The sequence below is a fragment of the Bos javanicus genome, chromosome 7, assembly GCF_032452875.1.
Source record: "Bos javanicus breed banteng chromosome 7, ARS-OSU_banteng_1.0, whole genome shotgun sequence".
NCBI classification, from domain to species: Eukaryota; Metazoa; Chordata; class Mammalia; order Artiodactyla; family Bovidae; genus Bos; species Bos javanicus.
In genome coordinates this window covers 88,576,101-88,595,930 of record NC_083874.1, presented here as the reverse complement: position 1 = coordinate 88,595,930, position 19,830 = coordinate 88,576,101, and the positions used below count along the sequence as shown (strand labels likewise).

Here is a 19,830-nt window from a genome sequence, read left to right as displayed (position 1 = left end):
TGAACCTCATTTTAACAGGAATAAAAGCTTCCTCTTAAATCAAGTCTCCTTTCAGTGTTTTAAATCTGAGCATCTTTAATGAGTAACATGCCATTGGTACTTTTTGTGTTCTGCTACTTCATGAATAGAATTCCTTTTTTTTTTTTTTTTTGGATCCCAGAGCAGGTAATACTTAAGAAATAAAACTCTAAGGCTTGACCACCGTACAAGTAATTTGTTAACCCCATGGATTTAGGAAGCAGATTCAAATCATCTTCCTAAATTCTTCAGTCTGTCCTCTGAGATTTCAAGCAAGTGATGTAACATAGGATGTTGTTCAGTTAATTATTCCTCAGAATGAGCCTCAATATTGTTACAAATTCCCCATTCTGCTTCTTCCCCTCTCCTGCTCTTATTCCGTGATTGCAATTTCTAGAGTTAGATTCTAGGGCACACCTGACCTTAGGCTCTTCTGGGTTGCTTTTCCTGAAGCACTGTGAGTTCCTCCCAAGGTGAAGAAATATAATTAGAAGAAAAAGAGATCATTCAGTGAGGAGCCTAAGGTAGGACACAAGGGGTTACTTTCTAGGGGAAAAAAATAGATTGAAAAAAATATTTTAAAGTGATTCTGAAAAGAGAGGAAAAAATACAGAGTTCTGCAGTTACAGAAAGAAGCATATGAGAAATTAGCAAAGTAAATTGACTTGCACTTGTTTTCAATCCTGCCTGTGACTCTAGCGAGTTTGCCTTCCCTGCCCCCATCCCCCTACTCCACCCCGCAGTGGAGAAAGAAGAATAAGTAGGAGCCAAATGCCCAAGGAGTTTCTAGGTTAAAGTGAATGCGTGCTTTTTATTCTAGTTGCAAGAAGCGGACTATAATTATTACACATAATTGTATAAAGACATATACAATGATATATATAATATATAGCTTGTATGTGTACATATATATTTGCATACCGTATATAAATATGTTTGCATTCGTTTAGAAAACATTGACTCTCAGCAAAGTGAGGTACATAGATTTGAAATCTGTGAAACTTGGGTTAGTTATAGAGAAACTAAATTAGAATTTGGGCCTCTAATATTCTATTTTAAAATAGGTAATAGGGGAATTATTTTTGCCAACCTGTATTTAAACGCATGCGAGGAATCTCTATTAGTGCCTTGTTAGTTACTTGCCATACAACATCCTGACGTGTTTTAATTCTGCTATACTTAGGAGCAAGAGTAGCTTAAACAATAAAGCTTTCGAGAGCTGAGATAATAAAAGATTTTTTTTTTCTTCTCATTCAGTCACGTTTACAAAGCATACTCGTAGGGAGAAAGTCACTATCATATAAATGATAATGCTTTGTATTTTTAACAAAACCCTGTCGATGTATTTCGTGTTACCCTTTTTTTACAAGTAAATTTTTTGTTCCTGAAGAAAATAAAAAGCGTTAATACTAGGAGGCCAGTTCAATATCAGACTCTCTAGCTGATATTATCAAAGTACAAAAGGCACTTTTAAGAATCAAGTTGTGTGAATTGTGCTGTGTATCTAGGAGCATTATTTGGTAGAGGCTTCAAAGCTTTCAAAGTGCATATAAAAACATGGCAAAATAACAATTGGTGTCTCTCTGGTTTGTTTGTGTTTTTTTTTTTTTTTTTCGCTGATTTCTTCAACAGGTTATTACTATTTTTTTTTTTTCTTAGTCAAGCCACATTGGACAAAACACCTTATTTGATCGCAAAAAAGCTTGACAAGAACAAGTGCCCAGAGGAATACCTGTTGAATTTAGATACAGCTTATTTTTGTCTATTTTCCTGCTATTCTAGTTGAACTTTTCAGGAGAAGTGGTACCTCCTCGCTTTGTTTTGTCATCCTCAGAGCTTCTGAAAGCTTACCTAAAAGGTTCTACTAAAGTCTGATAGCACACATTTATCCACAGCTACTTTCATGTAGCTCATCCATAAATTAATTGAGAATGCTCCCTAAAAAGCAGCCATAATAATGTCATTCCTCATTCTTATAGGAGGTAAACCATGTTTTCAAATAATTTCAAGAGACTTACCTTTTGATTATATGTTACTTTCTGTTATTATTACTGTGTTTGCTGATTTAAGCACAAAAAGTTATGCATAATTACATTTTTCCTGTTTTTTTTCCTTCTCATTATTGTAAAGGCTCCAAGTCACATAAAATTGTGCTGTTGTGTATTAAGTTGATGCTTCCTCATCAGCTTGCATATCATGCAAGTGGTCATAAGCTATGAAGTAACAAAATCCAGCAGAGAGAGGGTGGGCACTTCAGGCATCGTGGCAGGGAGATTTTTATCAGCCTTTCTGTCTGAGTAAACGCAGTGTGTCCTGCAGTCCAGTCTGAGGTCATGGCTGCCCCAGAATTTGAGTGATTGGGGATATTTTGGGATGCTTTCATTAGAAGGTACAGAGTACAGTTAAGAAACAGGCTCGGGGCGCCAGCATGTGATTATGGCAAGACGGGCTGACCACTGGGAAACTGCTGAGCCAACAGACCAGGGAGTCGGGTTGACCTCCTCTGGGGCCAAATCCACAGAGAGCCACCACCCAACACACCTTCTGAGGGGTAATCTGAAGCACTCAGTGTTCCAAATACTCATCTGAGCAACAGATGTTTTTGTAAGACAAAAGTATTGTATATTTTCAAAGGTTCTGTTTATGAATCGTCTTGCCTTTCTATTTTTAAAGGTGCTTGTATCCAAAAAAACATCCCTTCTATTTACTTTAGAAGTATCCAGCATCCTCGCTGCCTGTGTCATTGGTGGTGGTGGTTGGTGGGGGTGTGGGGTGGCAGTTGTAGAAGGGCTCTAACCGCAATGCAAGAGTCACACTCTGAGCAGGCTGCAAGCTACCAAGAGCTTGTTCAGAGAACGAGTACATAAAACAGGTATTTTTTTAGACTTCTTACATTTAATGACATTTAATGCTTCTGGATAAAATCTTTCCAATTTCAATTTGTGCTTAACAAAATATTTCTTTTCCTCTTGTGCTTTGTGCTTCTTATAGCACCCAAACTTGATGCTTTTTTCTTCGTCTTCTTGATTTTCAAGCAGCCTGTTTACACAAAGCATGGAAAAGAGTTAAAATGAGAAAGAATTTAGAGAAGGTGTCATTTGATAACCATGACAACTCAGAAGGCAATAAGAAGAAATTTGGAATCTAATATTTTTTTTATGAGCAATAGAAAACCTGGCAATTGAAGCAGCAGTCCTCTGTTACCTGGCATAGTCAGAGCATAGTTGAAATAGAATAAATCTGAAGAAAATGGGAAAATGTTAATCTGATAACTTGGAAAGAAAAATATATAACAAAAATCCACTAATGTCACTTTTTATCATCTTATAACATCTCACAGTTTTTCTATCTGAAAACACAATATTATCCCTTGGTGCCCCTGTGCCCATCCATTCACCACCCATACTTCCTCTCCCATCCCTAACACACGACACACCCCTTCATGGTATTTGGGTTGGATGGTAGTATGTATGTTTTTGTGAAATAATAGAAAAAAAAATGAAATAAAATGCTAAGCAAGATAAACTAATAATGATAGACTCTAAAACAAGTTGAGTTAAGACACTGACTCAGGGTGTCAGGGAATTTAGTTTAATTCAGTTTGATTTTAAGGCTGACTTTTATCAAAGTTTGAGCTTTCATACATTAAAATTCATCTTTAAAGTTGAGATACTATAAGAAACCAACCAGAAGAGATTAAGTTCAGATCAGCCGTGACTGCGATTATCATGTTTCTGCTGAAAATACAGTAAATCAACAATGATGGAAATTAAAATTTCTATGGAAAGAGGAAATTTATAAAAAATCAGGCCCTACTTACCAATTTATAGTTTGTCTTCATTTGAGTACGTGTGTGTGTGTGTGGTGTTTGTGTGTGTTTGTATATGTGCAAGCACTTTTCCTGGCCAAACATTTGCCTCTTCTCTAATTTATTTCCTCCCTTATTGTTTCTTTCCCTTTCCTCTTTTAAATATATCTTAAGGTCTTCTTCAGCAATTCCAGGCCATCTGTCCTCACCATACTAAATAAGCATTCATAGACACATGGCAGCCTCCTCCAGACTGACAAAGGCTCTTTAGAACAGCTAAGAGAAGTGACCCAACAGCAGTGGTAAAGAGGCCTAAAAATATTTAAAGAACAAAAAAAAAATTAGCAAGACCCACCAACTTTCTCTTTCCTTGACTCCCCTTTTTTCTTAAGTTTATTTTATGTTTTACCATTGGAATCTGCCCTAACAGAATGCATTTGCATAATTGCCTGCCAAATTAGATGTAAGCTTATTTTTAAAGTTAAAGAATTCTTATATCAGAGAAGAGAAATTAATAAAAAAAAAAAAAAAACCAACAAAACAACCTTTAACTTCCTTTTAAGCCATGGTTGCATATATTCCCTTGCAGTATAATTGGCAAACATTTAAGACACAAAGGTGATTATGTATAAGAAGCACCCCTGAAATTTCCACATCTATAATAGATATAGGGGGGTTGATACATATATATATATATATAAATATATATATATATATATCTTTCTAGCAGTTTAATATGAATGTACCCAATGAGCAGATATGCCTTCAAGTAACTTACATACGTTATAAGGTGTAAGAGGACACAGAATTTTTAAAAATAATACAATGGATGAAATTTTTACATAAAAGACTGACTCTCTTTCCTTTTCTGGCTGACCAGTCTTTGATATTTTGCATTTTCTACAGAAAATTGATTTGTTTTCTTCCCAACAAATGCTATCTTCTTACATAAGTTTGTTAGTCTATTAAAGCATTTTATCTAATGAAAAATATTTTAATTGGATGTAAATTATCACTTTATTTTTTCACAACAGATGCTGTGTGAATTACATGAACTTATATGAATTTCTGAGCTACTCATAAGTATTCAGAAAACTGCAAAAACCTGTTAACTGAATAGAAGATAAGACATTCCTATCCTCTTTATGGACTAAACCTTGCTTATGTATAAAGCTCATTAGGCATTTTTTCCCCTGAAACTTAAGAAATTATGTGTAAGCCAGTGTTTCTTTATTCTTATACCTGTACTCTACATACTCACACTGATCCTAAGGATACCCCAAAATGATGTCTTTTAGAACTAAAGTTCCAAAATGGCTGAACACTATGTTAAAGAAAAACTTTGCTCCACATTGCTGTAATCTATACAGATATAGACCATCATACATCTTTCCTTAGAGTGCTTTTGGCTTAGTTCCAGTTATTACTAGTTAATTTGCTGAAAAAATGTGTTTTTTTAAATATACAGTAAAAAAATTAGCAAGTTGCATTTTTATAATTTCTAGAAAGGAAAAAAAAATTAGATGGTCTTTAAATTATGATGGCACAAACAACAAGACGTCCTTTTGAGGCAACAAAACAGCAGTTAGAAAAATTATCATCTATTTGAAACACAAGCCAGGATTTTCAGTTTTATAAACCCTTTTGGAAAAATCTTGGTGTGCATGCTGTTAGAATTGGTCTTATGAGAGCTTGTGTGTGTGTGTGTGTGTGTGTGTGTGTGTGTGGTGTATGTGTAGTGGGTAGAAGCAACGAGGTGGGAAAGAAGGAACTGAGTTTGATGATAAATTTCATTAAGCAGTAGGTGTTCATCAGTGTGTGTCTTACAATGTTCAGTGTTTTTTTATAGAATGTTTTCCCCCTTCAAAAAAAAACCTAGTGGGTGTTCAGTGGGTTCTTTTGTTGTTCAATCTGTTAATTAGAATTTTGCAACAAATCTTAAATGAGGAACAAAGTATGGTCGAAAGGTCTTACTTTAAAATTTAGAAAATGTGAATGCCAAAATCGAAGTCAGAATTATAAACATGAGTGGAAAAATACCAAAGGATCCTATATGTTTGAAAAGAAAAAGCACAGTACCCTCTGAGAAATATAAAGCTAGAATTTGAGATGTGTTCAGGAACTGATTTGGGAAGAAAGTGGGAACAAGGAGCAGAATTCTGTACAGATAGTAGATAAAATGTCCATACACTTATAGCTTCATTTGGCTGGCAGGAAGATAGCAAATTATAGTACTGACTCAGAGTTTTCCAAATCCTGGATAAAAGGGGAGAAATCAAGGAACTACTTCATCTTTGGTATAGTACCAAACTTTTTTTTTTTTTTTAATGGAAGAAAAGAGATTGGGAAGACCAGGGAATGCAAACATCTGGGTCAGTCTACCCCTCCCTAGATGTGACTTAAGCTGCATGCTATTAACACAAGAATAAGGCATTTCTTGACATTTGTGGACTCCATTAGTGAATCTGTCTTCAGTAAATCTTTTCAGTTTATCATGTCACTCTCTTGATGAATATCAATGGATTAATAATTTGAACCATGTATCATCTGTATATTTTGTTTCATATGAGAAAAATAATTAGCCAAGCACTTATTGACAATCAAATTGAAAACAAGTCCCAAATTAGTGAAGCAGCAACAGCCTTCTGTGGGAAGCCATGTAAAATAATGGAATAATATAGACATTAAATCACAAGACCTAAATCATAACTTCTCACTTCTTACCAGGTACATGCCCCTTATCAAATTACTCATTTCTCTGAGCCTCAGCCTCCTTCTCTCTAATCAGAGGAGTATTGCCTCATCCTGGACTTATAAATACTAAATATGATAATATACATAAAGTGTACAAAAGAGGTTTTGACCCACAGTAGGTGCTCCAAAATGTAAAGTCCCTCACCTCTACCTGCCTCAAACTGGACTATGTAATGGTACATGATCAGTTTAATCACCAGAAAAATGATTGCATACGAATGTTCTGGAACAGTCAGATATTTTTAGTATTGAAGTCAGCAGCCTTCTTAATAAAGACTATGATCAGCGCAAAGTGGATTTTCATATTTTAAAGATGTACATGGTTAACTCTGGTAGGGGAGTTTTCTTTTTAAAAAATCCCCTCTTGAGAGCCATAACTAGCATGAGTTCTACTAATAAGGTCTGAAAATTACTATTTCATCAACAAATTCCCCTTAATTCATGTATATACAATTCTATTCTATGCATTCACAGAAAGAACAATATGAATATAATACTTAGAATTTTGATATTGTGACAGCAGATTAAATTTTATAAATATACACATTTGGGTAAGAGGGGGTTATTATTATTATTATTATTTTACAAAATGATCATGAGCTTCTCTCTCAATATATGGCAATGAAAAATGAATTCAAATTATCTTAAATTGAGATATTTGTGTCATGTATTATCATAAACTAATAATAAATCCTCAAAATAAAGCAATTTTAAAATTAATACATATATTTAATATATTTAATTTGGAGAAATATAGTTTATTTCTAGAGAATTATTTTAATCCTGTGAAATTAATGCATTTTGTTACCTTTAAAATGTCTTACAAAGACTCTCTACAAGTGGTATATATAACCTTGATAGAACTTATAACTAGCAAATCTTATGCAGAATCACTTTATTGAAAAAATAATATTCTGCAAATGAGAAAAAGAAACTTTTTGGAAAAATTACACCATACCATAGGAAGTTTTAAAATTTCTTTTCTCTGTCTTGAGAAAAAGAATTTACCTGTGGTCAGTAGTATAAAGAATACTTTGTCTATAAAAGCAGATTTTTCTGGAAGTCATCATGGCTTTCTGCCAAGCAAGTATATAAATGTGGAATATTACTGTAGTAATTCTGGAGAAAGAGTGTGAACAAGTATTGATATAATGGTGTTATCTGTCATAACATAAAAATTGAAATGTCCCTTTTTAGCTGATTAAAACATATCCTTTTTTACTTTAAACATATGAAAATGTATGTGTGCACACTTAGGCACACACATGCACACATACACGCACACTCCATTTTTGTTCACTTAACTGTGCTCACAGGAACACTACTGAAGCTACTGTTCTGGGCTGATCTCAGAAGTAGAGAAACATAGTGGAGTTGCTTTAACATTACCCAGTGGTAAAGAACCCACCTGCCAATGCAGGAGACATAGAGACACAAGTTCGATCCCTGGGTTGGGAAGATGCCCTGAGAAGGGCATGGCAACCCACTCCAGTATTCTTGCCAGGAGAATCCCATAGACAGAGGAGCTTGGGAGGCTACAGTCCATTGGGTTGTAAAGAGTCGAACACAACTGAAATGACTTAGCACGCACGCATGTGTTCTCCTTTACCTGTATTACAAAGGGCTCAAATATTTTTGGAACCTAGATAAGCCTAGTGGAATTGACACCACTTCACAAATATTCCATAAGGCCAACATCTAACTTTGCTTTCCATGAACAGCAGAAACAGTTTAAATTACTGTGCAAACAGAAGCACAAATACTTTGCCAGAATCTGTTCTATAAAGTAGTAATAATTACCTTCTCTTGTTGTCAGACAGAATACCACATAAGTAAAGGAGAAAGTTGCTGTAAGAAAAAAAGGATAGGGTGTGAAGTATACAAAGAAAAAGGCTAATTCAAAGGAAAATAAAAGGGATCTTCCTGATAGATTTTTTTTTTTCATGTAACGTTGGCTTGATTTACAAGATAACAAGTTAAATTGTTTATGGCTAGTTCAGGGAGTAAAACAGTTCATCTGGATTGGTCTAACTGCGCATTTGAGTTTCTGTCTGGAGAACATATTTTATCCACAAACTCATGATTTTGCACTTACCACTAGCCAGAACAGAACGAGTCCATCTCATTTGGTGAGGGGGTTTGAAGCATTATCTCCACTATGACCTCTGATTCTACAAAAAGATAAAAAATGGTGTTCTTTTTTTTTTTAATGTGTATTTAAATTTTTAAATTGAGCCTTAAATTTACATAATGTTTACGTCAAATATATTTCAAAAATGAACGGTATCCTTTGAATTTCTACAAACTGAACCGGGAGGGTATCCAGGGCAGGTTAGTTTATACTGAGACAACAGCTCCAAAGCAGCAGAGCCTGGTGTGACAGAAGCGTGCTTCTTGCTAGCATCACATGCCCATCAGAGGACAACTGGGAACTCTTCTACACCTTCTCACTTAGGCAGATGATGCTTCTGCCATCTGCAAAGTTGCTCTTTGCCCTGGCAGAAGAAGGGGACAATAGCAAATTGAACTTCTCTTTTAAAAATTTCATCTCGAAATGACACCTGTCACTTCTCACATTTCATTGATCAAAGCAAGTCATAAGGATATAAATGTGTTTCATGTCATGAGAACAGAGAAATGCAATTTCATCGTGTGACCAAGAGAAGAGATACTAGTGACCAATTACAGGAGTAAAACCAACCAGTGAGAAGGCTGAATGATTGATTTGTGTCTATTTTTATTGCTGTTTGTAATCCCTTTCATCATAATAATTATGGGAAATCTACATTGATTAATGTGGTCACAAGGAAAAGTAATTTATCCTTAATAGTTTTATTTCAGACAAAAAAAAAAAAAAAAAACAGTTTCCTTCTTGTAGAGATCTATTTTCCTGAAATGTTTTTCCACGAAAGAACAGCCACTGGGAAATTACTGGACTTGTAAAATCTTAACTATTATAATAAAGAATCTAGAGCCTCAGTACATTAGTTTCAATACACACAGCATAATAGTGCTGTGGATATCACTGTTTCAGATTATTCTGTATGCTCTTTTCTGACTTCCTCTGTGGAAAGTCAGGGCTCCCACTTTATGCAAAGATGTCCTTGGATTGACATCACCATTACGGCTCCAGTTGTTATTGCTGTGCTGTTGCCAAGGCAGCCAAAATATAGACCTGGGTTCAAAGTAGTAACTGGGTGTGTAAGAGGGTAGTCACTTCCACTCTCATGAATACAGCTGCTCTGAATGTGACAAATACCATTATCATCATGGGTCTTGTTACCTCAAACCACAAGGTGCTATGGGAACAAATGCTCGGTTTTAACTGTCAGATTCTTGGATGTGTCACATTTTTCTTTGGATCTTTGGGTTATTGTAACAGCTGTTTGTAAACACTGTAAAGCCCACATTAGGTACAGAATCGGTAAGAATATTTTGACCCGAATGTCTGCCCTCTGAACTATCCTAAGGAATGCAGCATGTCTGCTGATACTTAAAGCAGTAGACTTAAATAGCAGCCAGGATCAACTTCCAGCTGAATAAGTCAATAAGCATTTTCAGTTTCTGGCTCCATCTGGGTCAGTTTTCTTTCACTGACTAGCCTGAGAAAGTCCAAGGGTGTTCAGACCTTAAATTTAAAAGGAGTAGCAAATAGGTATTTCCGAGAAAAATTTTGTCTGGGCAGTATTTTCACTGAGTCCAATATATTCTCTTTAATAGTTAAAAGTTACCAGTGCTTGCTGAATAGCAATCTATTTCTTTAGAATCAGGGACATGGGCAGCTTTAGAATTTGTCATGCTCTGATCTCTTTCATTCTGAAAATACTCCATGCTATTTTACGTAGTGGTAATGAGTTAGATATTTCTAGTGCTTGCCTGGGTAAGCAGTCATGAGGGCTGTTGTAATAAATAAATCGTAAGAGCACATTGCTCTGATAATAGCAACTTTCATTGAAGGTTGTGAATGTGCCTTGCTGAAGAGTGATACAGAATCCTTAGAAAGGCTTTTATTAGCAGAAATGTAATACAACAATTTTAAATAGAGCAGTAACCAAGAATGGAGAAAGCATCTCTGACATTGTGTTTCTAGTATCAGTTGTAATTTTGGACAGCCAGGCTCTCAACCCAAGTGGTTGAGAAGCAAAGAAAGTTCCCATACAGAAATGTACTTACAGCACATTGACTATTACAAGAAATCTTGACCTGAGGATTTCTCGGTTTTGAAGTCACCACATATCTGCAAACAAATTGTATCTGACAGTTACCTATGAAAGTATTTAACTGCTATATGGTTGAAAATAAATAAAAATAAAAATAGGATTAAAAATAATATTCTTAGAATAACCATCATCCTTTTGTCTACTCTTCACAGGATAATCAGTATGTTATACCTATCACCTCCCACCAAAATTAAAGAGATTTTTCCATCAAGCTTGCTTATATAGGCAGTAGACTATCTATATAAGTATATATACTTTCATCACATATGTGCATATATATATATATATATAAAGGGTTTTAGCAATAGAGATATTTTATGTATTTCTATAATAAGTACTTTCTTAAATAAAATAATCTTACTTTAAAAAAATTGGATCATAAGTAAAGTTAGGATTAAAAAAATAACCACAGGGTAAGGTTATTTAGATGCGTGCCGCCTGGTGGGCTGCCGTCTATGGGGTCGCACAGAGTTGGACACGACTGAAGCAACTTAGCAGCAGCAGCAGCAGCAGCAGGGTGACAAGTAAGACTAGATTTAAGTTCACTGTGTATAACTGAGAATTGACTGAATGTGGGATGTATAATGTCATTTTAAAAGTGAAGGCGAGTCCTTTTAATATTTTCTTTTTGTATGATGTTCCAACAAATTGAAGTTTGTTCTAGACTCAACACACACACACAGAGAATCTCAAACTGAAACTGACAAAGTTGTGTTCTGCTGTTTTAGACTGTGATGCTGTTTGTGAGGTTCCTCACTTTGTTCACAGGCTGCCTTGAAATAAAGATGGCACTTTCATTAGGGCACACGTTCTGAATTTCTTTGTGAAATCAAAATTGAAAATAGAGGCTAAGAATAGTGCCTGAGATCTCTTATGTCTGTTTCGTCACAAAAATTATTCTTTTTCTAGGCTGCTGCTGCTAAGTTGCTTCAGTTGTGTCCGACTCTTAGCGACCCCATGGACTGCAGCCCACCAGGCTCCTCGGTCCCTGGGATTCTCCAGGCTGGCCCTATATAAATGCAGGAAAGAGTGTATTTCTGCTCTTTTGCTCTCTGTATCTGTATTATTCTAGCATGTTTTTCTAGATTCTACTGTCACTCCAAAGTCCCTAGGAGCCCACAGTTTAGGGCTCACAATCTATAGTGTTTATCTGTAGATTTCATTCACTTTCATCTACTGTTACAAGTTCTCTAGAGTTCTAAGTGTTGTAGACTAGCTGTATAGTGTAATGAGGATATCAATACACTACATATCCTCTATATCAGGCAAGTAAATATCCATCCTGTCAAGGGATTTTATTCACAGAATTTTCTATGGAGATAATATTACAAATGGTCGCCATGTTTCTAAGTTCACAGAAAAGAGATTAAAAACAAATCTTGAACTTGAATGTTACATTTAGTGCCCCTGCTACCCTCCCGGATGCGCCTTCTGCTGGTCAGAAATGTCAGTCTCCTGGAAAAGTTCATCTCAGCTTTGTTAATAGGAAATTATCTGAGAGTACCAGTTCCCACTAATTCATGAAAGTGTGAATGACTCTTAATCCCTTAAATTCCCAAACATTGAGTGGTTAGAATAATCATTACCCAAATAAATCATGAATTTATAGAATCTTAATAAACCAAAGTAAAACATGTTCAGATCATATGTTAAGGATTTATTTCTCAACCAGCAGGTGGGCAGATCATACCAGGCTAGACTATTGTTCTGGATCTTTTTGTCTATCATGCTCACGATTTGGATACCATTTTTATTTTTAACCTTTTGCACCAGAGAATCTCTAAAAAGTCCCGTTCATCTTCATTGTAGTTCCCATTTCAGCAGCTGCAAGGCACTGGTGTGTGGGAAAAGTGTGGCAAGAAAGAGGGTATTGTGTACATTGACTTGGGGTAAATCTGAAAACCCTGGGTATTTGCATTCAACTAGGGACTTTCTGGGGATCGTGCCTTAACTGGAACTGTGAGACATGCAGGCTCAGTGGAAGGCAGTTGAGAAAATATTAAAGTCCCTCAAATCATACCATTTGGGTGGCCTTTTCTACCCTTTATTTGTAACTCAGATACTCATTTTGCTAATTTCCAAATGAAACAGATGAAGTTTATAAATCCTAAGACTTGCATTCACAGCCACAGTCCTAGTAGTCACTAACCCTGTGTTCTCAGGAAAATCACTTCATCTCCTTGGATCTCAGTTCTTGCATGAGTCAAATGGCACTGTGGTTCTGGCTACCCTGAAAAGGTGCTGGTGGAGACACAACAGACTATTAAATGCTAAAATGCTTAGACAATATTAGGAACATTATGCAAATTTAATATATTTTAATGAAACTATAAGAAGGAACAAAATGCAGCTTTAAATATTTTCTCTAACTCTATATAAGAACTAAACTTATAGAAATCAAGATCAAGATTTACAGAAGTCAAAATGTTACTACTTTTTTAAATTGAAAAAAGATGCTGTTTCACATTTTATAAAGTAATTGTTGGGAAACCTTTATGCAGCTGCTTGCTTTCTGTCTTTTACAATGCCAGAGAATTCAATATACTTCTCAGGATCCCTCAACACCCAAGACAAAAGTTTTTCTCCCTTTTATGGTCTGTGTCTTTCTTTTATACTTGGGGTACCAGTCTTATTCTAGGTAAGGATTCAAAGATATTTGAGCATATGTGATAAACTAAAATTAAACTAAACTAAAATTAAACTGAACTAAAATTAAAAATAGAGTTTTAATTTTATATCACACAAAGCACTTATTAGAGTGCTTGGTTTTATTTTGGAACCCAAGAAACAGCCTTTGGTAACTTCAAGATGTAGTTGAGGAAATATTTCAGAGGATTGGTTCCTGTGTTAAACATATTGAAATGGAGACAAAGAGGGAAGCTCTCTCTGTTATTGTTACTGAGGCCCATTTATACCCACCATCCATGAAGCATTAAGAAATGCAAACACAGTGCTATCTATGCAGACATCTCTACTTTACCCAAAGAGGTGGCATGGTGCAAAACCAAACCCTGTGGGACTAGTTCCTATAGATTAATTGCATAGACTTGGGTTTATGACATGTGTCATATTATATGCCTAATGGATAGCTCCATTTGATAAAAATCTGAATTTATTACAATGATCAATATCCATGTTCCAAAATATCTCAAATGGATAATATTTCTAAAACATAAAACACGATATGATTCTGCCAATTAGAAGCAGCTTTCAAATGTATCTTTGTCATATATGTTCAATATATTATAAATATTGATTTATACATATAGAAATACAGATAAGCATATTCATGGATAATTAACAGTCTCAACCTTCCCAATACTATTCTATCACAAAATCAAATTTTTTCTGCGTTTATCTTAATATTGCATTTTTAAATTATACTTATCCTCTTTATGAAGAGCTCGGGTAACTCTGTAAAATATCCAGGCATTTAATGTACACTGACTTATTAGACGTTCAAGTGACCTGAGTGCCAAAACCCGATACTTGGGAATGCAGCAGACCTGGGCCAGCTTGAGTCATTGCATTGTTCACAGCTTCAGCAGAGAGCAAACCAGGCAAGGTGGGTTCCATCATGTCCCTTGCTGAATAGTTTGGCCCAAGGAGCCACAGAGAATCCACTGACCTCCAAAATGAAAGTAACGAAGGTAAAAGGGAAAGTCAGAAATCTGTGTGTCACCTTGACTCCTGAATCTCTTCACCCCAACTTTTGATCAACATCACCAAGACTCTTCTCTTAAACACCTTTTATATTCATGAGTTTCCTTTAGCACAGCACCCCTAAGTCATCATTACTTCTCCCCTGAATCATGGAAATAATTTCCTAAATGATTTCTTATCATCTGGCTCCCCTGAAATTAATTCTCTATATCATAGTAAATTATAATCATCCAACAATTCAAATAATAGCAAGTGTCTCCCCTACTGAAAAGCCTTTTATATTGATTCCCCAAACCCTAAGGGCAAATGGGCCAGTCATTTTATTTGTTCATATTTGACCTTGTCTTTCATGTATTAGTTTTCTTCAACTTTCTCAAGATTCTTAGATGTGTGGTCACACTTATGAATGATGGACTGTACTAAATACTAAGGTAGCTGGCATGTATGCTCTTTGCTCTTGTTTGCGAATGTTTCCCCGTGAGGCCTCTCAGCTGAGTGAGAAACCTGACTGAGGGTTCTGTGTGAGTTGAGAAGTCACAGGAATGTTTTGACAGCCAGTCTCTTTGAAGTTCTCCTGAGGAAGAAGGAGGCTACAGAACTGGAAGCTCCTTCAGGCCTGGTACATGACACCGCCAAAAGGAAGCGCTCTCCTGCCTGTCATGGTAAACCTGTCTTTTCTATGTCATAACTTAGAGTTAGGTTGAGGCCTGTCTGACTTCTCTCTTAGACCCCAGCATCTTTAGAAGGTAACTTTCTTTGGAACGCGTCCATATGTTCACCTGATTTTGAGAATAACTCTTGGCTTCAGCCACAGAGGATAAACCTTTGCTACCAAACTGTAGCTTGTTTACATCTGTGTTGGGGGAAGAACTCAACTTTCCTAGCTGTTTGGAAAGGAGATTCCTAAATGATGAACCCGGATTGCCCCGGGCTCTCCCTATTTGGTGATTCACCTTGAAGGTCTCTGGTGACTTTTATTAAATTTCAACTTTCATTTCCCTACCAATTATGTTTCATTCGTTTTCTATATTCCCAGAATCTTTATAAAATTCTGATTCACTAATGATACATTTTCTTGTTTTCCAGAGTATCATGTCATTCATTTTAACTTACCATTTCTATTAATTCAAGAAGACTTTGAGAGCATATGAGTTTTCAATGACCACATTTTTAAAGTCAAGTAAAATTATAGTAATTAATATGGATTAGCTAACTTACATAGATTTTTGAACTTTCCTAACACCTAAAATTTTATTCATAAAAGATTCAATGAAGATTTGATAACTATCATAGTCTCCCCATAAGAATTGATTATTTTAAGGAATCCATGATGGTTTTAAAGAAAGAAGAAACCATAAATAGCAAATGCATGGGGTCATTCTTCTCAAAACAGCTACAAAATATTATTGATGGGTTACAACATTTACCTCACTAAAATCTAGCCTTAGAAATTAGTCTACAGGTTGTGTGTACATTTCACACAGAAATTCCATTAAATATGTCTGAGGAGCTAACCCATGGAACCAGAAAAAAAAATGGTTCTGTGGTAAGAAATGACTTTTAACTAAAGGTGAAATAAAATTATACCAAAGTTATTTTTTTAATTTATTTATTTTTAATTGAAAGATAATTGCTTTACAGTATTGTGTTGATTTTTATCAAACCTTGACATGAACCAGCCACAGGTTTACCCATGTCCCTTCCTACTTAAACATCCCTCACATCTCGCATCCCACCCCTCGAGGTTACCAAACTCGGTCTGAGTTCCCTGAATCATACAGCAAATTCCCACTGGCTATCTATTTTACATTTGGTAATGTATGTTTCCATGTTACTCTCTCCACACCTCCCACCCTCTCCTCCCCCTCGCTCCCACCACGTCCATAAGTCTGTTCTCAATACGTCTCTACTGCTGCCCTGCAAATAGTTTCATCAATACCATCTTTCTAGATTCCATATATATGTGTTAATATATGATAATTGTTTTTCTCTTTCTGACTTCATTCTATATAGAAAACCCTAGGCTTATCCACCTCATTAAGATCGACTCAAAGGTGTTCTTTTTTATGGCTGAGTAATATTCCAGTGTATGTAAGTACCCCAGCTTCTTAATCCCTTCATCTGTTGATAGACATCTAGGTTGCTTCCATGTCCTTCAGTTCAGTCACTCAGTCCTGTCCAACTGTGTGACCCCATGGACTGCAGCACACCAGGCCTCCCTTCCTGTCCATCACCAGCTCCCCACAGTTTACTCAAACTCATGTCCCTCTAGTCAGTGATGCCATCCAACCATCTCATCCTCTGTCATCCCCTTCTCCTCCCACCTTCAATCTTTCCCAGCATCAGGGTCTTTTCAAATGAGTCAGCTCTTTGCATCAGGCGGCCAAAGTATTGGAGTTTCAGCTTCAACATCAGTCCTTCCAATGAACACCCAGGACTGATCTCCTTTAGGATGGACTGGTTGGATCTCCTTGCCATCCAAGGGACTCTCAAGAGTCTTCTCCAACACCACAGTTCAAAAGCATCAATTCTGCGCTCAGCCTTCTTTATAGTCCAACTCTCACATCCATACATGACTACTGGAAAAACCATGTCCTAGTTATTGTAAATAGAGCTGCAATGAATATTGGGGTACATGTGTCTTTTTCAATTTTGGTTTCATCAGGGTATGTGCCTAGTACTGGGATTTCTGAGTCATATGATAGTTTTATTCCTAGTTTTTGAAGGAATCTCCATACTGTTCTCTATAGTGGCTGTATCAATTTATATTCTCACCAACAGTGCAAGAGAGTTCCCTTTTCTCCACACATTCACCAGCATTTATTGTTTATAGATTTTTGATGACCAATGTGAGGTGATATCTTATTGTAGTTTTGATTTGCCTTTCTCTAATAATGACTGATATTGAGCAGCTTTTCATGTATTTATTAGCCATCTGTATGTTTTCTTTGGAGAAATGTCTGTAAGTTTTTGCCCACTTTTTGATTGGGTTGCTTGTTTTTCTGGCATTGATTTATAATGAGCTGCTTGTATATATTTTTGAATTAATACTTTGTCAGTTGTTGCATTTGCTATTATTTTTCCCATTCTGAGAGTTGTCCTTTCACTTTGTTTATAGTTTCCTTTGCTGTGAAAAAGCTTTTAAGTTGGATTAGGTCCCACTTGTTTACTTTTGTTTTTATTTCCATTACTCTAAGAGGTGAGTCATAGAGGATCCTGATGTGATTTGTGTCATAGAGTGTTCTGCTTATGTTTTCCTCTAAGAGTTTTATAGTTTCTAGTCTTACATTTAGGTCTTTTATCCATTTTAAGTTTATCTTTGTGTATGGTGTTAGGAGCTGTTCTAATTTCATTATTTTATATGTAGCTGTCCAGTTTTCCCAGCAGCACTTATTGAAGAGACTATCTTTGCCCCATTGTATATTCTTATCTCCTTCGTCAAAAATAAGGTATACATAGGTGTGTGAGTTTATCTCTGGACTTTCTATTTTCTTCCATTGGCCTGTTTCTATTTTTGTGCCAGTACCATACCATCTTGATGAATATAACTTTGCAGTATAGCCTGAAGTCAGGAAGGCTGATTCCTCCAGTTCCATTCTTCTCTCTCAAGATTGCTTTGGCTAATTGGGGTCTTTTGTGTTTTCGTATGAATTGTGAAATTTTTTTCTAGTTCTGTGAAAAATGCCATCGTGTACTGATGTTATTTTAAACTGACTGCTCAAAACAGTGATTCCTTTGGAATGGTCCTTAGTTCAATTTGCTGTCTGTTTCTTTATGCTCTTTTAAAAAATCCCTTCAGTACCCCTCCATTTCCTTGATGGGTATATAGTCATCTGTTTACCTCTGGTTCTCCTACTCCCTCTGTAATCACGCCTCCTTTGTCCAGGATCTATCTGTGACTGTCTTAGCCTTTACAGAGATCTGTGTGTATGGGATACCACCTTATTCTTTTATCCCTCCTTCCTGTGATTATCTTGTATCTCATCACCATTTATTACGAGCAACAAATACAGACTTGGTTAGATGTTTCATTCACCAATCTTAACTTGGTAGACTGATATTCTAAAATTGTAAATGGCAAAAGTGTAATGATAATTTAAATTACTCAAGACTAAAACCTCCTGAAAGTGATTATTATTTTTATTACTGATCTAACTGTACAAAATACCTTACAAATTATACATATCATTCACTATAGAGGGCCTGTGTATTTTATATTGAAAAGAAATAGTTCTCAAATCAGTATAAAAAGTGGCATATAAATACAACTATTTAAACATTCTATCCAATCTATCTGTGCAAATATCTAGTTTAATTTGAGCATGCACCTGATAATGCCTTTTCATTAGAGTTGTAATTAAAACATACTTTGAAATTTCAGCCATGAATATATTAATAATCAACTTTCTCTCTATTAGTATTAATAATATTTCTCACATATTTCTCTCTTCTGTTCCTAAAAACCAAACTTGCTTCCCAGTTTATTGGTATAGTATATTTTGAAAAATCATTTCAATAGTTAGTATTTTAGTAAAAAGAGTATCTCTAACACACATGCAAATATGTTTACACAGAAAGGTTTAAAATTCAACAATAGGTAAAGTTGAACCAGGCTAGGCAAAATATATTGAAAAGAAGGCTTCAGTTTTCAATCATTCTGAAGATTTTTCAATGGAATTTAGTTCAAAAACTAAAGGGTTAGTCACTCAGTTGTGCCAACTCTTTGCAACCCCATGGACTATAGCCTGCCAGGCTCCTCTGTCCATAGAATTCTCAGGCACGAATACCAGAGTGGGTTGCCATTCCTTTCTCCAGGGGATCTTCCCAACCCAGGGATCAAACCTGGGTCTCCTGCATTTCAGATTCATTACCATCTGAGCTGCAAGGGAAGCCCTTAAAAACTAAGGACATATTTTATTTGTTTATTTATTTTTATTTTTTAATTGAAGGATAATTGCTTTATACTGTTGTGAAGGGCACATTTTATTAAAAAAAAAAACAAAAACAAAAACAAAAAAACACCTAGGTCTACTTCATTGGAGAAGGAAATGTAACGCACTCCAGTATTCTTGCCTGGAGAATCCCAGGGATGGAGGAGCCTGGTGGGCTGCCATCTATGGGGTCACGCAGAGTCAGACATGACTGAAGCGACTTAGCAGCAGCAGCAGCAGCTCTACCTCAAACCTCTTCATGTGAAGTTGGCTACTAACACTGACTGGATTTCTCTATCTGATAATTTGATCTCAGAGAGTTCACACAACCTAACAATTCAGGATGCCTAAAAATAAGAAATATTAAAGATTAGTCAAAGATATCAGATGAATGAAAAATAGAAATTTTAATTAATATAGAATAAGCAACTCACTG

General features: G+C 35.7%; 1 long non-coding RNA gene across 1 annotated transcript; it reads right to left on the bottom strand.

Moving 5' to 3' along the window:
• Positions 1-2,825: 2,825 nt before the first annotated feature.
• Positions 2,826-10,875, bottom strand: LOC133252063 (uncharacterized). Its single transcript, XR_009737800.1, has 4 exons — positions 10,754-10,875; positions 8,676-8,751; positions 8,381-8,428; positions 2,826-3,057 (listed from the first exon to the last, which is right to left on the bottom strand). It is a non-coding gene; the product is annotated as an uncharacterized LOC133252063 (long non-coding RNA).
• Positions 10,876-19,830: the final 8,955 nt, after the last annotated feature.